Source organism: Macaca fascicularis, chromosome 13 (assembly GCF_037993035.2).
Source record: "Macaca fascicularis isolate 582-1 chromosome 13, T2T-MFA8v1.1".
Taxonomy (NCBI): Eukaryota; Metazoa; Chordata; class Mammalia; order Primates; family Cercopithecidae; genus Macaca; species Macaca fascicularis.
The window spans coordinates 43,579,513-43,593,080 of record NC_088387.1 but is presented as its reverse complement, the minus strand read 5'-3'; the positions used below and the strand labels follow the sequence as shown (position 1 = coordinate 43,593,080).

The following is a 13,568-nucleotide window of genomic DNA, read 5'->3' as shown; positions in this document are numbered from 1 at the left end:
CAAATTATTCACTTGCAGATGATGTAATCTTATATTTGGAAAACCCTAAAGAAATCATCAAACAAAGGTTAGAACTGAGGTGCAAATTCAGTAAAGTTGCAGGATAAGAAAAATTAACATACAGAAATCGTAGCATTTCTACATGCCAACAGCAAACAATATGTAAAGGAAATCAAGAATGTAATTCCAGTTGCAATAGCTACAAATAAAATTAAATGTCTCTACAATGAAATTGTACCTCTACAATGAAACTATAAAGAAGTCAAATACCTCTACAATGAAACTATAAAGAAGTTAAATACCTCTACAATGAGACTATAAAAATAAATAAAAGAAATTGAAGATGACACACAAAAAATGGAAAGATAATCCATGTTGACAGGTTGAAAGAAGCAATATTGCTTCTATCTCTATACTACCAAAAGCAATCTAAAGATTCAATGCAATCCCTATCAAAATACCAATGATATTCTTCACAGCAATAAAAAACTGCCCTAAAATTTATATGAAACCATAAAAAATACAAAATTGCTAAAGTTATTCTCAGCAAAAAGAACAAAAGTATAGAAATCACATTACCTGACTTCAAATTATACTAGAGAGCTATAGTAACTAAAATTGTATGGTACTGACATAAAAACAGACACATAGACAAATGAAACATTGAAGAGACTAACCCAGAAACAAATTCATACATCTACACAGTAAACTTATTTTTGACAATGGTGCCAGGAACATACATTGGGGAAAAGATAGTCTCTTCAACGAATGGTGGTGGGAAAACTGGATATCCATATGCAAAATGATGAAATTTGACCACTCTCTATTGCCATATACAAAAATCAAATCAAAATGGACTGAAGACCTTCATCTGAGACCTCAAGCTATGAAACTACTACAAGAAAACTTTGGGGAAACTCTCCAGGGTATTGGTCTGGGCAAAAAATTATTGAGTTGTACCTCACAATCAAGGACACGTAACCAAAGCAAAAATGGATACATGAGATCACATTATGTCAAAAACCTTATGCATGGCAAAGGAAACAATGAACAAAATGAACACAAAAAACCCAGAATGGGAGAAAATACTTGCAAATTATCCATCTGACAAGAAATTAATAACCAGAATATATAAGGAAGTCAAACAACTCTACAAGAAAAAAATATAACAATATGATTAATAAGTGGGCAAAAGATCGAAATAGACTTTTCTTAAAAAAGACATACAAATAGCAAATAGGTCTATAAAAAGGTGTTCAACATCTTTGATGATCAGGGAAATGTAAATGAAAACTACACTGAGATATCTAACCCCACTTAAAATGACTTTTATCCAACAATCAGACAATAACAAATGCTGAGAAGGATGTCGACAAAAGGGAACCCTTATACACTGATGGTAGGAGAATAAATTAGTACAAACACTAGAGAGAATAATTTGGAAGTTGCTCAAAAAACTAAAAATAGAGCTACTATATGATTCAGCAATCCCACTGCTAGATCAGCATATCGAAGAGATACACTCTCATATTTATTGCAGCACCATTCACAATAGCCAAGATTTGGAAGCAATCTAAGTGTCCATCAACAGGTGAATGTATAAAGAAAATGTGGTACATATACACAATGAAGTAGTATTTAGTCATGAAAAAAAGAGAGTCTACCATTTGCAACAAAATGGATAGAACTGGAGGTCATTATGTTAAATGAAATAAGCCCAGGACAGAAAAACAAACTTCTAATGTTCTCACTTATTTATGGGAGCTAGCAATTAAAATGATTGAACTAACAGAGATAGAGAGTAAAATGATGGTTACCAGGGGCTGGGAAGGGTAGTGGGGGGTTGGAGGGGAAGTGAAAATAGTCAATGTGTACCAAAAAAAAAAACAAGTTAGAAAGAATGAATACTATCCAGTATTTGAGAATATAACAGGGTGACTGTAGTCAATAACAATTTAATTGTACATTTTAAAATAACTAAAAGTGTATAGTTGAATTATTTGTAACACAAAGGATAAATGCTTGAGGTGATGAATACCTGATTTACCCCGATGTGATTATTACACATCATATGCCTGTATCAAAATATACCATACACTCCATAAGTATATATGCCTACTATGTACCCACAAACATAAAAAATAAAAATGCAGCAAAATCTGTAGAGGGAGAAAAATCTTAACTTTCATGATAGTCACATTATATTATTTTAAATGTTAAGGTTTTAGAAAAAAAATTGAGGTATTCAGAGAATCAGAAAAGTGTGGTACATACAAACAAAACAAGAATAAAGAAACTGGCCCTGTGGAAACTCATGTTTTGCATTTCCTTTTAAAAGACTTTATTTCAGCTTTTATAAATATGTTCCAAGTAATAAGTTATTTCTCATGAACTAAAAAAAAATGAGAATTGTGTTTTGTAAAATAGAGAATGTTAGTAAAGAGAGAGAAATTACAAACAAAATTAAAAACTATAGAGTCAAAAATTACAGTAATTGGAATTAGATATTCACTAGCAGGACAGAACAGCTGAATTGTCCTTAAAGACAAAAACATAAGAAAACTTAAGGATAGGTTAGATATGATCATGCAGGTAGAGAAAGAGGAATAAAAAAAGAATAAAAACGGTTAACCTAGTCTCAAGAACAATGTTACCACATCAAGAATACCAATTTTTGCATAATGGAAATTCCAGAAGAGGAAAGGAACAGAGAGCGAAAAATAGTAATTGACAGCAAAGATCGCTTGGTGGACATCAAGCAGACTATCCGGAGGCAAAACTCCGTATCTGAGGAATTCAGAAGTAATGAGCTTTTTCTATTATCTAAAGCAGGCATCTGGTTCCAGGGTCTTTTCCCCAAATTTATAAGTAACTAGAATTTCTATACATCTCTGGAATGCGTGTATATCAAAATTCATTGCGCAATCCTTGCTGACATTAAGGCACCAAAATGACCAATGTGGCTCATGTGGTTCAAATTACCCTTAAAATCCCACTTTAAGGTCTGTACATATCCCTAAGGAAAAATCCACTGTGGACTCAGTTCTCTCTTGCTGAGGCACCCTGCTGTAAAATTTGGCAGTGATATTTCTATCTGATAAAAATTTCCTTTTCAAAGCTATGCTGTTGTCAGCAAATTCTTCTTACTACCATATGACCCGTGAGTGGAACACTTTTTGATGCTGGGGCTCTGATACCTCACCTGGCAATAATGTCCAAAAACTTACCAAATTCTGAAGTTTAGCAAGGTTTCGGGATACAAAATAAATATAAACTATCAATTGTATTTCTAATTGTAGCTATGAACAATCAAAAAAGGAAATTAAGAAAACAATTCTGTTTGCCAGAGCTTCACAAAGAATAAAATGTTAAAAATAAATTTATCAAAGCAAGTGCAAAACTTGTACACTGAAAACTAAAACAGCTTTGAAAATAATGGAGGAACATCTAAATGAATAAAAAGCATCTTATATACGTGAATCAGATGACTTAACATTGCTAAATGTCAACAGACCACCTCAGATTGACTTGCAAATTCAATGCATTCTCTTTCAAATTCTACTTTTTTTTTTTGTAGATATTTACAAGCTTGCTTTAACACTCATATGGAAATTTAAGACACCCAGAATAACTGTAATAATCTTGAAAAAAAAAGTTGGAAGATGTATGTTTCTTAATTTCAAAGCTCACTACAAATTACATTATTCAAGACAGGGTGGCACTGTCATAAGGATAGAGATATAGTTAACTTACTCCATCTGTTGATAAACAATCTTGGAAAGATTGCAATTCAAATGATATTAAAAGAAAAAATAAAAATACTGACAACTTGTAACTTATGGAAATCTAATGCAGAATCAAATATATTGAATGATGTACAAAAACTCAAAGAATAATATTAATTCGGAAAATGATTTATGGCATTGATCTGAAAAATGTTTGGTAAATAGTACTGGATTCTCAGAAGAACAAAATAAGTTATTGACTAGATAATATAGGGAAAAATTTGAAATGCTTTCCCAGAATACACAGGACACAGATGAAAATTAAAAGAGAAAAGATGTAATGTAGTGTAGTTATGGAAACTGCAAACTGGAATTTAAAATGCAGATTATTGGTGATTACTTATAGAACAAAACAAATAGGGCAGTAGGGGTAGCCATAATTATATATTTACTGCAGGTATAATAAGGGAGTTCACTATAGTTCATACAACATCATTCTTGAAACACCTACATGTAAAACAAATGGGGTTGTAGGAGAAATTTCATCTCATAAAATGTCAAAAGCAAAGTAAAAAATGAAGATCAGTTTTATACAGATAGTAAAAAATAAACAAACTAATCACCCTCACCTTTTCTGTTAAAACTAAAAAGGATGGAAGAAAAACATAAAAAGTAAAACAGCATCAGTAATTTAATGTTAAAAAATAAAAGCTTGTGACAAGATAATTTTCTATGCAGTCATATTTTTAAATAAAAAATACTCAAAGTAAGTTTCAAAAAATATGAATGTGTTTGCATTCCTTTAAAATATTGTATACAGACATAATCTTATAAATTGAGAGAAAAATAAAAATTAATACTCCTAAACACCAAGCCTGGTAAAATGTATAACAATTGGAAAGCCTTAGGGATAATACAGAGTTAATGTAAATAATCAGAAATTTTGTTAGAACTGTGAAATCAAATTATAATTAATAAGGTAATGTCTATGGTATATCACACCTCTGAAGCTAAAATAAATTGTAGTTTCTAGCTATATATTCTTTTCTCATCTTCTGGTAACAAACACAGTCTCCCACACAACATTTTTTTGTTACTTATCCTCCTCCCTGGTGAGAATTTTTATCAAGGTGTGTCATCTATCCTTCCCAAAGTTAGTCACATTGAAATTGTTTTAAATACATCCTAGAATACTTTAAGCCTCCTCTCAAACAGTCCTTGAAACATGGACTAGCTTACTGACTCAATTCTAATGCATAGAATGTGTCAGAAGTGCCAGTTTTGACTTCCTGTGATAAGTCAGAAGAAAATACAACTTCCATCTGACTCTCTCCCTGCACCTCTCAGCTGACATGTAAAATTATGGCTACCCTAAAGCTTTCATACTGGGAGATCAGGAGAGGAGAACACCTACAGCAAGAAACAGATTCCTGAGGATTCTTCTCTATCCTATACCTATGCTCCTCAAAACCATCTAGCATCAACCTCCAGATATGTAAGTGGGCAAGAATTTAGACAATTCCAGGCTACAGCCTCTGAGGCCCCCCTGGCAGGCACTAAGTGAAGCAAACAAAGCTCCCCCACTGAGCCTGATGTGAATTCCTGATATACAAAATCCACCAGCAAAATTAATAATTTTTTTATTGTTTTCTAAGACTAGGCTTTTGAGTAATTTGTTTAGAAATAATAATCGCTGCAACACACATCGACCAACTTTTTAATTAGAATACTCCATCCACTCACACATGTAACTGGTTTAAGAATGACCACCCTGCTTCAAGCTGAGCCAGTCGGAATTATGACTGATTATTTGATTGATTGTTTTGATTTGCTGTGATGTGACTTATTCTTTTGTCAGAGTGATTGAAAGAGAGATAGGTGAAGATATTGATATGAAAGCTGAGAAAAAGGTTTTCCCTGCATGTAAGATCATAAAAAACAGGTGCTTAATTACACTGAAGCTCAGGGAGCCACATTTATGATGATGAAAAGAGTATGTCTAGAAAAAGAATCAGAAACAAGAGAGGCAGAAAATGACACATTGCAAGTAGCATATTTGAACCCTGGGAATCACCTTTACCTTAAATTAGCACTGCTAGTTAGCCCTCCCACTGTGTGGACCAATGAGTTCTTCTTGTGACTTAATTCAGTTTGAACTGGTATCACGTGTAATCAAAAGATTACTGAATAATAGTGGTACAATGTGTTTTGTTATTATCTTGCAAATCTGATTTCCATAAATTTTTTTTCTAATCAGCAAACATTCTATTTTTACTAGCATTGTTCCTACATCTCCAAAGAGTCAGAAAGCTCTCCAAGGACTTTCCTCTATCAAAATAATAATAATGATAATCATCATCATCATCATCATTATTTTAGTTTATTTCTTTGGTAATTATTTTAGTGAATAAAAATATAGGGACTTTTTAATAGGAAGTTGCTTTTTTGGAGATCAGCTCAATTGTGAGCTTACAAGTAAAAAATCACAACCTGAAAATGTCAAAAGTTTGAGCAACTGACAGCAGAATTCTGATCTGCCTAAAATAATTGAAAAGAATGATTTGATAATACCTCACTTACATATTCATAAAGAAAGGCAAGTAGGACTGAAGATATAGTTTATTTTTGATTGGTATTATACTATTGTTCAGATCCTAATAACTCTGATGCATCTAGAAGCAATATTAAGATAAAATTATTTAATTTTTATAAGTTTATTGAAGGAGCAAAGCAAACATGTTTGCCTTCTTTAAAATATTAAAATTTGTTTGAGAACTAATATTTAAGGGACTGGCTTTATTCTTCATTTCAAACTTAGGAAATATAAAGAAATAGAATAAATCATAATATTCTTATAATCTTAGAGAGAAATATAGATTTCCATAATATATGCTGTATTATCTTCCCTTCTACCTTTCTTGCTTTAGACTTACAGCAGCCAATTATGTTTGTCCACAGGACACAAAATTTTATGATATTATTCCTTTCAAAACCCAATTTTTCTTCTAAGGAGGAAAAGTTTACATTTTCCAAAAGGATCTGTAACTTCTCAACAGAGAAAAACAACCATGTGAGAAGAGAATAGGACATGAATATCCTCTCTATCTTTCTCTCTCTTTTAGATACATTCATCAGATGCATGGCAAATTCATAGAATACAAAAAGACAGTTTCAAGAAGAATAAAGCACGACATCATTAGCAACAGAGCAGTATCCACTATTCTGATGGTGCATGTGTGTTTTTGTGTGCGTGCATGTGTGTGTATGAGCATGTGTTTGCTTCATTTCCCTGTCATATTGTCATTTTTGTTTTCTTGTGCTATGTAACAGAGCAGTTTGGCCAAGAGTCTGAGTTTTCTTTCTCAGAAAAAAAAAAAGAAAAAGAAAGGACTGCAAAGGAAAAGATCATAAGAGAGAATGGAAAGAATGTTGTCAAAAACCTGCTATCATAAATATTAAGCACATAGGAAGCAGAGGCAAGTCTGCAGGGTGAGACTCAAGAAAGACAGTAGTTGGCTTAAGATATAGGAGAAATAAAAGAACCAAGAACAGTACTGAAACATGGAAAACAGATTGTACTATTACAAATTTGACAGGATTGTTTAATGGAAGCTAATTTCTCTTTTATTCTTGCAACTGTACCCTAAACACTAAAGAGTGAGAGGCGGGGCCTGGTGCAGTGGCTCATGCCTGTATTCCCAGCACTCTGGGAGGCCGAGGTGAGTGGATCACCTGAGGTCAGAAGTTGGAGACCAGCCTGGCCAATATGATGAAACCTGTGTCTACTAAATACACAAAAATCAGCCAGGTGTAATGGCACATACCTTTAATCCCAGCTACTTGGGAGGCTGAGGCAGGAGAATTGCTTGAACCCGGGATGCAAAGGTTGCAGTGAGCAGAGATCACACCACTGCACACTCCAGCCTGGGTGACAGAGCAAGACTCTGTTGCCAAAAAAAAAAAAAAAAAAAAAAAAGAATGAGATGCATCTGTTATCTTCCCCCTCAAAGTCAGATAAATTTCATGTCCTAGGAATTGTGGTGTCTCTGGATTTGAGGGGACAACAGTAAAATCCCAACAATATTTTGAAAGATATTCAAATTTTAGAAGAGCAATGTTTCAAAATATGGAAACACAAAAAAGACATAACTGAAAAAAGCTATATACCCTCAAAGACAGGTTTATTAGATATTTTCCCAAAAAATGTCCCTACGGCCAGTCATAGTTCCAACACGTTGTGTGACTCTGTGTCTCCTATGGGTCTTATCAAGAGCTGAGCTGAGCTGGGGAGACATTAGCTCCCAGATGTCCAGTTAGTGAATTATGACAACAAGTCAAATGAATGTAATGGTCAAACCTTTATAATCATTTACTGCAGTAGTATGATTAAGAGGCTACACAGGAGAAAGTGCTGGTTCTGATGATGTTCCATGTTAACCCTTGAAATTGCCCTAGCTGATGGTCAGGGAGATTCCTGCAGATATGGGGTTTGTCTCACTGCAGAGAAATCTGGGAACAATAAGTTTCTGCAATTTTATAGCCCCAAGGGATGAGGGAAGACAGATGGGACAGCTAAGAACAGAGTAGAGAAATATATTTTTAAAAACCCCTGATAAGTGATCTGGACAGAGGAGCCTGAGATAGGCCTTTGCAACGGGCCCTGATAAGCCAGAAATTGAAGGCACTTGGATTAAGAATTCAGATATATGTAAGAACATGGACAACTAAGGATCCTGAGTCCTTGGCTGCAACTTTTTCCAGAGAGTGCAATTCACTGGCTGTGTACCAAGTCTAATGTGGGCACTGTGGTATCCCCTTGTGAGTCTTGTCAGGGCAAAGCCTTTGCAATTGCCTATGACTGAATGTGAAAAATGACACATAGGATTTTGATCTGAAACTAGACAACTAGGTCTGTCTATGTAAATGATAGTAGAAACAAGATAGTAGCCAACTAAGCTGGAAGTTTTTAATGAGCACAGGTCTTGGTTCCATGTATTGAATAGATCATAAGGGGAAGTAAGTGTGGGCATGGGGAAGTGCTTTACCCCAATTTTCTGGTCAGTGTAAATCTCCATGGAGCAATTGTAAAATTCCAGTGAGGAGGAAACAGTTCCCCAGCCTTGACCATGATTGAGTGAGATAAATATTTCTCACCCCCAAAAGACAAGATATTAAAGAACAATTAAATGGGATTAGAAAAATTAAAGCAACGTAACATTTCTGAAACTGGAACGTATAGAGCAAAAATTATACAGCTATAAAAATTATACAGCTATAAAAATATACTAGTTAGGATTGCATTCAGGAGAAAGTAACAAACTAAAACTGGTTGCAAATATGAGGCCATTTTAAATTACCTAACAAGACAACAAGGTATAGGCAATTTTAGGTTTTGTGTAATGACTCAGTTGTGATTTCAACCCAGGATCTGTGTCATAATCCCTATAGTGCAGGTTATTTGTCTTTGTGCTAAATGCCTCACGATCGTTCAAAGAAGGTAGTGCTGTAGATGCCATGTCCATTATTGAGTCAGGGAGAAGGGATACAAGGGGCAAGTTAAGCAACTTTCTTCCATGCTTGATACTTTAACAGAGAGTAAGACTTTTCCAACCAGCCCGCCAGATGTCGTCTGCATATATACCACTGGTTAAAATTGACTCATACAACTACTCTTATCTGCAAAATAAGCTGGAAAACCAAGTAACTCTCTAACAACTGTGTAGACTTGAAGTCAATTTGTAGTCTACTATGTAGACTTGAAGTCAATTAATTTGTGTACACAAATTAAAGCTCTATTTTTAGAAATTATTCTAATTCTTAGCATATCAGTATTTCCACTCATTATTCTACATTGAATAATACTTGACACCAGGTCTATAAATGCTTTGTTTAAAAAACGTTCTTCGGATTTAACTGCCTTGGGATTGTTATTGTGCCTCTGTCAGAACTGAATATTTAGTTTACCTGTGGATAACTGATCATACAGCCAACTGACAAAATTTCTTTAAAGTTAGACTTCTAATGATAAGTATACTTCTTGAGACCTTGAATTTTTGCATCCATATTGCATCTTTCAGGGATTCTTATACTGTACTCAGAAAACGTGAAGAAAATAATCATGGCTTTTAATTGCTAAACAAAGGCAGTACATCATATTAATTTTATGTTTGTCTTATAAGAAATTGTCTTATTTTGATGTCCTTGGTATGATTTAGGAAAGGGATGAGCAAATATGTTTACCTTGAAACAAAATGCCATTAAGAAGTTTGTCCTAATATAAAATGCCATCAAGACAGGTTAATTCTCTTGGTATTAAAGATATATTTTTGTGTGTGAAAATATTCTCCATTTCAAATGTATATATTCAGCCATTTTTCTGTAAGGTTGAGAGTGGCACTGTTGAAAAATACCTGATAGTCTTGTCAAAGAAGATGGATTAAGTAAAAACAAATCTAAATTAATATAAAATACCATACCAACCTAGAATAATGTAAAAGTGTAATTTTTAATTGGAAAAAAATATCCATTATGCATTCTATATTAAGAAAAATATAAAATAACAAATTTGTATTATTTAAACAAATCTCTATAAAATATAAGTATGCATGTTTGTGTCAATTTCAAAATGCAAAGACAAGAATGTGGAAGATTACAAACCGATGTTAAAAGTTTATTGACAGAAAGCAATCATTGTGGTTGGCTACTTATGTATTACTCCAAATGTAAAAATAAGCACATTTTTATAACAAATGATTGAAGTAAATGTATTATGCAGGTAAAATACAAATATTTCTGAAAGTCAGATAAGCCTTCATTTGTGAATTACTGAAGTATATAACAGTGTCACATTTATTTTTAGCTTAGACTTCATTAGTTTTTCAGCTAGGAAAAAGTATATGAGAGTATTAGTCCATTCTCCTGCTGCTAATAAAGACATACCCAAGACCGGGCAATTTATTTTTTTTTAAAAAAAGAGATTTACTGGATTCACAGTTCCACATGGCTGGGGAGGCCTCACAATCATGACAGCGAAGAAGGAGCAAAGGCATGTGTTACATGGTGACAGGCAAGAGAACATGTGTAGGGGAACTGCACTTTTTACACACATCAGATCTCATGAGCTGTATTCACTCTCATGAGAACAGCACGGGAGAACCTGCCCCACTGATTCAACTACCTGCCACTGAGTCCCTTCCATGACACATGGGGATTATGGCAGCTACAATTCAAGATGAGATTTGGGTGGGGACATAGCCAAACCATATCATTTCACCCCTGGACCGTCCAAAATATTATGTCCTCACATTTCAAAACTAATCATGCCTTCCCAACAGTCCTCCAAAGTCTTAATTCATTTCAGCATTAACTCAATAGTTCACAGTCCAAAGTCACATCTGAGACAAGGCAAGTCCCTTCCACCTATGAGCCTGTAAAATAAAAAACCAATTAGTTACTTCATAGATACAATGCAGGTACAGGCATTAAGTAATTACACCCATTCCAAATGCAAGAAATTGGCTAAAAGGAAGGGGCTATAGGCCCCGTGCAAGTCCAAAATCCAACAGGGCAGTCAAATCTTAAAGTTCCAAAATAATCTCTTTTGACTCCACGTGTCACACCCAGGTCATGCTGATGCAAGAGGTGGGTTCCTATGGTCTTGATTTTTGTATGTGGTATCTAGTTTTATTCTTCTGCATATAAATATCTCATTTTCTTAGCATCATCTAATGAAGAAATTGTCTTTCCTCAATGTATGTTCTTGGCATCTTTTTTGAAAATCAGCTGGCTGTAAATATGTGGATTTACTTGAGTTCTCCATTCTGTTTCAATGATACGTGTGTCTGCTTTTATGCCAGTACCACATTGTTTTGATTATTTTACTTTTGTAGCATATTTTTGAGACAGGTAGTGTGATACTTTGGTTAATTGGGGTCTTTTGTGGTTACATACAAATTTTAGGATCTATTTCTGTGAAAAATGTCATTTGCATTTTAATAGCAACTATATTGAACCTGGGTATTGCTTTGGATAGTATAAAGATATTAACAATATCAATTCTTCCAATCCATAAACATGAGATGACCTTCTACTTTCTTTTGCATTCTTTTATTTCTTTCATCAGTGTTCTGTAGTTTTCACTGTAGTACAACCATTATGGAAAACAGTATGTAAGTTACTCAAAAAACTAAAAATATAAATATCATATGATCCAGCAATCCCACCGCGAGGTATATATCAAAAAATAAAATAAAACCAGTATGTTGAAAAATATTTGCACTCCCATGTTTATTGCAGCACTATTCATAATAGCCAAGATATGGAATCAACCTAAGCATTCATGAATGAATGAATGAATGAATGAATGAATGAAGAAAAAGTGGTATGTTTACACAATGAAGTACTATTCAGGCATTAAAAAATGAAATTCTGTTTTTTGCAGCAACGTGGATGATCCTGGAGGAGATTATATTAAATGAAATTAGCCAGGCGTAAAAAGATAGTGAGAGCATGTCCTTATTCTGTAAAAGTAAAAAAGTTGATCACATGGATGTAGAGAATAGAATGATGGTTACCAGTGGTTAAGACAGGTAGGAGGGAGAGGGAGATGAAGAGAGGTTGCTTAATAGATACCTAGATATAGTTAGCTAGAAGAAATAAGTTCCACTGTCCATTAGAAGAGTAGGATCATTATTAGGATCACTATAGTTAATAATATATTTCATATTTCAAAATAGCCATATAAAGAAGATTTGGAATGTTGCCAATATAAATAATGATACTTTAGATGATGGATAACCTGATTACTCTGGTTTGATCATTATATATTATATGCATGTATTAAAATGTTACATGTATCCAATAAATATATATAAGTATTATGTATCAACAAAAATAGAAGCAATGTGCTGAGAAGAGTGGAAATAGAAAAGGAGACTAGGTTCCTAGTATCTATTGAGCCATGATACCAACCCGTAACTCCTTATTTTTCAATTTTTTGAAAGAGTCACATTTGTACTGTTCTGATTAAACCATTTTTATTTAGGGTTTCTAAAATACACAACTGAGTTTAATTGCTACTGAAGCCTAAAGATTTACACCTGTTTATATGTACATGTATGCATTTTCATGTGTATACAGATAGATTACTGCAGAATTGTTGCATACAATTAGAAAATTACTGCCAAAAATTGATATAAATTGCTAAAAATTCTCCGATGTAAGGATTTTTTAATACAGATTTAGATTAAAGAATAACAAATATGGTTAAATGATTAAAACAATCATTCCTAAGAAAAAAATTACATATTAAGCATCACTAATTCAAATATCCAAAATCTGAAGTGCTCTAAAATTCAAACCTATTTGAGTGTCGACATGACACCACATGTGCAAAATTCTACACCTGACACTTTTGCTTTCTGATGACTCAATAGCAGTTTGTTTCATGCACAAAATTATTTAAAATATTCTATAACATTATTTTAAGTCTATTTGTATAAAAATATATAAAACATAAATAAATGTTGTGTTTAGATTTGCTATGGGCAGAGTGGTCTTGACTTCAGATAAGTATTTATTATGTCAAATGCAATTTTGTAAAAATGTGCTTTTTTGACTCTAATCTTACATGGTTTCCTAATTCACAGTAAAGTTATTTTTCACTATCATTAGCTGCCCTATGTAACAAAAAATATAAATTATCACATCTGTTGATCTATCTACCTATATAGACATCTATATTTATATCTATATAAATTTCATGTACACTTCCTTATTATAGGAATTTTTTTGCTAACAATATTCAGACAAGAGCAATTCTTAGGCTAGGCAACTTGATGCAAA

The 13,568-nt window shown here is 33.4% G+C and overlaps 1 long non-coding RNA gene across 1 annotated transcript in view; it reads right to left on the bottom strand.

Moving 5' to 3' along the window:
• LOC123568352 (uncharacterized) overlaps window positions 1–13,568 on the bottom strand; it is a 553,309-nt gene that overhangs the window by 470,802 nt on the left and 68,939 nt on the right. The gene's annotated exons all lie outside the window — the stretch shown is intronic.